The sequence below is a fragment of the Felis catus genome, chromosome B3, assembly GCF_018350175.1.
Source record: "Felis catus isolate Fca126 chromosome B3, F.catus_Fca126_mat1.0, whole genome shotgun sequence".
Taxonomy (NCBI): Eukaryota; Metazoa; Chordata; class Mammalia; order Carnivora; family Felidae; genus Felis; species Felis catus.
Window position 1 is genome coordinate 9495255 of NC_058373.1, and position 7002 is coordinate 9502256.

The 7002-nt window shown below is 46.5% G+C and overlaps 1 long non-coding RNA gene across 1 annotated transcript in view; it reads right to left on the reverse strand.

Annotated features, from left to right (window-relative positions):
• Positions 1 to 5900, reverse strand: part of LOC109500505 — an 18390-nt gene extending 12490 nt beyond the window's left edge. The window contains exon 1 of the long non-coding RNA XR_006598858.1: positions 5655 to 5900. This is a non-coding gene — a long non-coding RNA (uncharacterized LOC109500505). The remainder of the gene's footprint in view (positions 1 to 5654) is intronic.
• Positions 5901 to 7002: the final 1102 nt, after the last annotated feature.

Genomic DNA, 7002 nt, shown 5'->3' on the forward strand with positions numbered 1-7002 from the left:
ATATAAAATATTCCACTCTACACCTAGCTACATGTCTATGTTTGTGTGCATATGTGTGCGTCATATACAAAATGATTAAACTATACCATCTCTTACCTTTCTTGTTCAAATTGTAGCTGCTGCTATGAAGTGGTTTGTTTATTGGGCCTTACATTTTTTTACAGGAGTAGTGGCTTAGAACCTTGCCACAGAGATCTGGGGTTTGCACCACCCCACGGCATCTACTCCCTGTATTCTGGCAACTGTGACCCAATTTCCTTTTATGAAAATCAACTTGCCCTAATTTGCTCGGTAGAACTGTAAACCAGAGCGACATTCTTTCCCCTAGCTGAAGGGTTAGGCACATCATCAAAGCCAGTCAAATTAAACTCACTCTCTTTCTCTCTCTCCCTCTCTCTCTCTCTTCCTCCTACTCTCTTTTGGGACTTTGTGTCTTGAGCAGTGATACATGGAAAGAGATAAATTATCAGAGCTTTGTTATAAATAACAGCTACTTCATTATTTTCCCACAAAATAACACATCATCACACAAAAAAAATAACAATTCTACATCACTCCTGAATCAGAATTAAGAGTATGTAGACAGTCAAACCTAGGAGGGAGGAGATGGGGGTTGCATATAGTAACTCAGATCTTCACCATGGAGAGAGCTAAGGGCCGGGCAGTATGGCCACCCTCTTCCCTTCTCCCACCCTCCTGCTGCCTTAAAGCTTTTGATATGAACCAACAAAGGTTTGGTCACTGATTAGGGGAAAGACAGAAGAAAAATTAGCTATAATACTTGCCTTTTATACTTCCCTATACATCAGGCACTGTGTATATATTATATAATTTAAGGCAATAAATTCACCATGTTGGTGCCATTATGTCCATTTCATTGGGAAATAAGGCACAGGAGACAGCAGTGCTGTCTTTCCCTAGTTGGATTCTGAAATGTGTAGATACCACAAAAACGATTCTGTCTGTGGCCATAATTGTTTGGCTAATGCAGATCCCTGGGCTTATCACATATCATATAGGGGGTGATTTGCAGACACACTGAGCTAAGAAGCACATATTCATAAAAACCAAACATACAGAGTGTGAAATGACTAAATAATAGCACCAGGTATAATACGAAATTAACTACCCAGTCCCCAAAGATTAATATCAAAGGCAACTTTGTCTATCGGGCTGAATATTGAACGTAGGAATCACATGGATATCCTTCCATCAGGTGTAGCTGGACAAAATAACTGCTGGGCATGGGGGTCATACACAGGCTGGCCCTCAGATGTGCCACCAAGCTTCTTACCAGCTGCTGATCTCAGAGTCCTGGGTTGGGGAGTAGGAGGGGAAAGGGAAGGAGGCCATATTTGGGGGCTGGGCCTGAGAGAATGACCTGGAAATGCCAGGAGGTCTGTTTCCTTAAGCGATAAGAGATCTGAAGCACATGGGGTCCCCGAATGCATTCATCCATGCAGAAGTGTCTAGATTCCTACTGCTTCACTAACTCTGACTGTCCAGCCTTCCGCGAGCACCTGTAAGCTCCAGCTAACCACCTAAGTTAGCTGGACTGTTCCTGTTGCTTACAACCAGATGCCTGCCTCCCAGAGGCCCTGAAGAATAACAGTGTAAACAAACTTCCAGGCTATATAAAAAAAAAAACATGCCAGTCACATTTGGGGTGTACCACAGACTTCAGGGGGTGGGACAGGTAAGCCTCTAGAACATCCTTCTTTCAACCAGGAACCACTTAGTGGGTACCCATTAGTGCTGATCCCAAGACAACCATCTTCAAAGAAAGAGAATAGAAAATCATTTTATCCTGTGCTATCTACCCTGTTCTTAAACAGGTCCTTGGGTTTACAGTGTCCTTGGCGGGGGGGGGGGGGGGGGGGGGGGGGGGGGGGGGGGGGGGGGGGATGGTGGGCACAGGTTATGTTTCAGTCAGTTTTGCTGCGAGTCAGTATTAAATTATTCCCTAAAACTTACTAAGTATGGCAAAATGTCTTAATCGTTCTCACCCTCTTGCCGCAGGGTTTTGGAACATGTTCTCTTGGAGGCTGAGTTAAGCAGACACAGACTACCTAAGGGACAGGCATGAGAAGCACAGAATTGAAGTAATTTCTAGTTTAAAAAAAAAAAAGTAACACACTTTTGAGTATTTGTGTCTAGCCCCAATAAATGGAGTACAGTGAAAAGGTCCCAGTTTTTAATGATTGTCATAATATTGGCATCTGTTTCTTGAATGCCTGCTTGCTATCAACCTGTAAAACTATTTTAGGTTCTTTTCATTTATTGTAGCATAGACGTAGCATGTAATCCTCACTGGTGAAGAAACAACTCAGAGTGGCTGAGACCGTGCCCACTGCCTCCCAGCTGTCAACAAGGAGAAGCAAGAAACTGATGTCAGGTCTTTCCAAACCCAAAGCCTAAGTCTTTCCCCAGCTTCCCTTGATAATGAATCTAATAATAAGTGACTCTGACATATGTGATATCCCAAAGGGAGTTTAATCCAACCCTCTCTTTAAAAAAAAAAATGCTTATTTTTTAGAGAGACAGAGAGAGCACGCAAGAGTGAGGGGGGTGGGGCAGAGAGAGAGGAAGACAGAGGATACTAAGCGGGCTCTGTGCTAACAGCAGAGAGCCGGATGTGGGGCTCAAATTCACAAACTGTGAGACCATGACCTGAGCCAAAGTCGTAGGCTTAACTGACTGAGCCACCCAGGCGCCCCCAATCCTCTCTTTTTCTAAATGAGAACACTGAGGCCCAGGGCAGCGGGCTGGTTCTTGACTAGCATCAGAATGGGGACTAGAACTCTGGGTCTCCTGAATCCCAAACCATTTCTCCTCCCTCCTCCCATCCTACAAGAAACTGTCCCTGAGTCCATCCTGCTGCAGATGAAATTGATGAGTTTTTCTGCAATATTTCATGCAAATATTAAATCTCATATGAGGCATACATGAACTCCCATCCCTCCCTCCTTCCCCCCAATGTCTCCTTCTTTTCAATGCATCCACATCCTGAATGACCTCCCAGATCCTCCTGCCCTTGCCCCAGAGCCGTGGCTGGTGAAGGCTGTGGCGGGTGCATATTGAAGCATGGAGTCATTCAGGAGTGGCCAGGAACAGCAGGGGAGCCAGGAGAGAGCCAAGTGCGGCTGGTCTGAAGAGCAGAACATCAGCTGGCACTTCAGAAGGCCACTGTCAGCACGGTGAGGGCAGAGCAGGCCCCAAGGAGTGAGAGTGGCCACACGTCTCCAGCCGCCAGCAAGAGCCAGAACCTGACAAGGCTTAACTGTCCCCACAAGCACTGCGGTTGGAACAGGTGTTCCGGCAGCTGACTAGGCAGCTCAGCTCCCAGCAGGAACGTGGGGTGGGGTTGACTCCTCAGGGAATTGCAGAAGCTCGAGGAAGAGACAACCAGACCCTCGCAAAGCAGTTGCAAGTAGCAGCCTGGGATAAAGGTACTTAATCCCAGTGGGATGGAAACCCCTGACCTTCAGCCAGTCAGACAAAGGCCAAAGGCTGCATGGTGTAGGGCCACGCGACCCAAAGAGTGGTCCTCAGATGAAGCATCAGCATCACCCCACATGCACATTCTTGGGCCCCACCCCAGACCTACTGAATCAGAATCTGCATTTTCGCAAGATCCCCGGATGACTTCACGCACATTAAAGTTCTAGAAAATCTAGCGTAGGATGACAGTTCTCAAAGCGTGGTTCCAACACCACAAGTAGCAGCTTCCCCTGAGAACTTGTTAGAAATGCAAGTTGGCAGTCCCCTGTTTCCTGGACCTCTGCAGATGGGACTTGGCAAACGGTTTTAAAGAACCATCCAGGTGGTTCTGAAGCACAGTGAAGTTTGAGTGGCACGGATTTAGGGTACTGCTTATGCATTTTGGAAGGCGGTAGTTTGGAGGCATCTCAGAAAAGGCGTTCTGATTACAGCTTGGAAGGAGGATCCAGAACGTTGGCTCTGGCCAGCAGCATCTGTCGCTGTTCAACATCTTAGCATAGTTATCCACAGAGACCAGTTCCAGAATCTAGGCTCCTCCCCAGCCCTGGGAGTCCCAAGCTTTAGACCTGAGCTGGTCAGTAATGATCATTCCATATTAGTGTACCCTACTTAGGTAAGCTGGACCCCAGATGAAAAAAGAAAAGCAGAGGTGTATCATCCACGTGGCAGCTCTCTGCCCTTCTTAAGGACCAGGACTGATCAGCCAGAACTTCATTCCTTGACCCGTGGAAATCCTAGGATCCTCCCCCAAGATTTCTGGGTGTTCCTGCAAAGTTTCTGATCTCAGGGTTTCTTTCAGGTTCCGGTTCCTATAGATCAGGTCAGCAGTCAGATAACCTCATTCACCCTTGCATGCATCCTGTGGGTAGGGATCCATCCCACTGGTGGTTTCATGTGGAAAGGAGAGGAAAGGAAAGGAAAGGAAAGGAAAGGAAAGGAAAGGAAAGGAAAGGAAAGGAAAGGAAAGGAAAGGAAAGGAAAGGAAAGGAAAGGAAAGGAAAGGAAAGGAGGAAGAAGGAAAGAAGGAAGGAAGGAGGAAAGAAGGAAGGAAGGAAGGAAGGAAGGAAGGAAGGAAGGAAGGAAGGAAGAAAGAAGGAAGGAAAGAAAGAAGAAGGAAGAAAGACAGAAGGAAAGGGAGGGAGGGAGGGAGGGAGGAAGGAAGAAAAGAAGAGGAAAGAAAGGAAAGGAAATAAAAGGAAAGAAAGGAAAAGAAAAAAGGAAGGAAGGAAGAAATAACAAGGAAAGGGAGGGAGGGAGAGAGGGAGGGAGGGAGGGAGGAAGGAAAGAAAGAAGAGGAAAGAAAAGGAAGAAAGAAAGGGAGAAAGGAAGAAGGAAAGAGAGAAGGAAAGGGAGGGAGGGAGGAATGAAGGAAAGAAAGGAAGGAAGAAAGAAAGGGAGAAAGAAAGGAAGAAAGAGAAGGAAAGGGAGGGAAGGAGGGAGGAAAGAATGAAAGAAAGAAGAGGAAAGGAAAGAAAGGAAAGGAAAGGAAAGGAAAGGAAAGGAAAGGAAAGGAAAGGAAAGGAAAGGAAAGGAAAGGAAAGGAAAGGAAAGGAAAACCTGTCAGGATTTTAGAGGTGGCAGACTTTCCAAAGTTACTGTGGAAAGGGACTATGTCACAAAAGCATAAATCATTTGTAATTGAGTAACATCACCCCATTCTTAAAAGCAAGACCCTACCATAGTGTTCTGACGTTCTCCTCCCCTTCTCACCTCCCTCCCTTTTTTCTGCCGCCCCTTCATCACCCACCTGCTGCTTATTTATAATGCACAGAGCTTGTTTCTTGACTCTCACTAATGTCTGCCTGCAACATCTCCTCTTCTAAACCAAGCAAGATATTTTTCTAAATAAAACATTTTCTTTCCTCATGGTAACTCCAATGTCAACTAAAACAGACAGAAAAGACAGAGAAATCAGATGCAGTTCTGCTCCACTGGAGCACGCAGTCCTCCTCCTTTCCACTCCACCCTTTGAAGAGTCTTGATCATGCCTCCTTGTCCCATTTTCTTAACCTAACTCTGAGATCTCTTCTTTCATTTATAATAATTTGGGTTATTTTCTCTCCTTCCTTCATCAGAGACCAAAACCTCCTTCCTGGGACTTCTGTGTTGTATAAGGCTAACCATTACCCACAACACAGCCCGGAATTATATACCTCTTATCTGTGGGTCCTTTCCAAGGCAGCTGGTAGCTTCATACGAAAGCTGGAATCTGGCTGTCTTTACTGTAAAGGCTGGTGTCCCTTCCGATATCTGGGGACTTACAGATCCCAGAAGGAGCTCTATAACTCTTCCCGCTATCTATAACTCTTCCGATATCTGGGGACTTACAGATCCGATATCTGGGGACTTACAGATCCCAGAAGGAGCTCTATAACTCTTCCCGCCCCCAACCCCACCATAGCTCGCTCTCTCTCTCTCTCTCTCTCTCTCTCTCTCTCCTTCCCTTGACTGTCACAATAGTACTGTAAGTGATGTCACCAATTTGGCCCCTCACCACCCACCACCCCACCCCACTACCCCCAGGTCCTCTGGTTCCTACTGATAGAGTCAGCCTCGTGTCCACGAATCTTCTATGGCTCCCACTTGCCTATACAACAACACCAACCTCCCCTGCCCCCCTCTCAAATTCCCACTAAAATAAGAAAGGAGTAGTGGAAGGAAAATGGAATCCTTGGAAGCTGGGCAGAGAAGAGACAACACTGCCCTCTCGTCATGGAGGGAGGAACAGGGCAGAGTTGGTGTCCATGCCACACAGTAGGACATGCAGTGCAAGCCATGAAGCTAACCCAAGGGAGAAGGGTGAGAAACATCTGGGGCCACCTTGTCACCCACGGAAGGTTGGCTGTGGCTTCGCATTGTGGATGCACTTATTATGCAAAAAGCTGGAATAAGAAAAAAGGTAGAGAGAGATTTTGGACATGGGGCATGTAGAAAAATAAACCAGTTCGAAGGCCAGTTTGCAAAGAGAATACATGCTCTCTAAGAAATGTTTCTGTTTTGTAATGTTATACTCCCCTAAGATAAAGGGCTGTGTGAATGCCTGCGTTGGGATCTTATTTCCAAAATAATCTCTGTTCAGTTCGCTTCTCCTGAATATGGTGTAAAGGTTTTATTTATCGAGTGTTTTGTGCAGCCTTTTGTTTGGTCATACACCTGTGGCCCATGCTTCAGGATCCATGCTGCCTGAGATAGAAAGCTCTGGAATCCACCATATGGGTTAAATCACTATGTATGGCCCCCTGCTGGCCCATGGGCTATACAGCATCGTTTTGATTTTGCTGATAAAGGGCTGGGAGCAGCTGAGGGAACCATCTCCGGGGCTGGGAAGACGCTAGTTAAGAACCTCCCTTGGCCACCTACAGCGGAAAATCACGATTTTCCTGTATTCAAAGGCCAAAGCTAACTCCAGGGAAGCATTCAGAAGAGGAGTTGGATATTGAAAAGCATAGATGAGGTGGAGACAAAGCCACAGCCATTTGGCCCGCGGGAGAGGCATCAGGG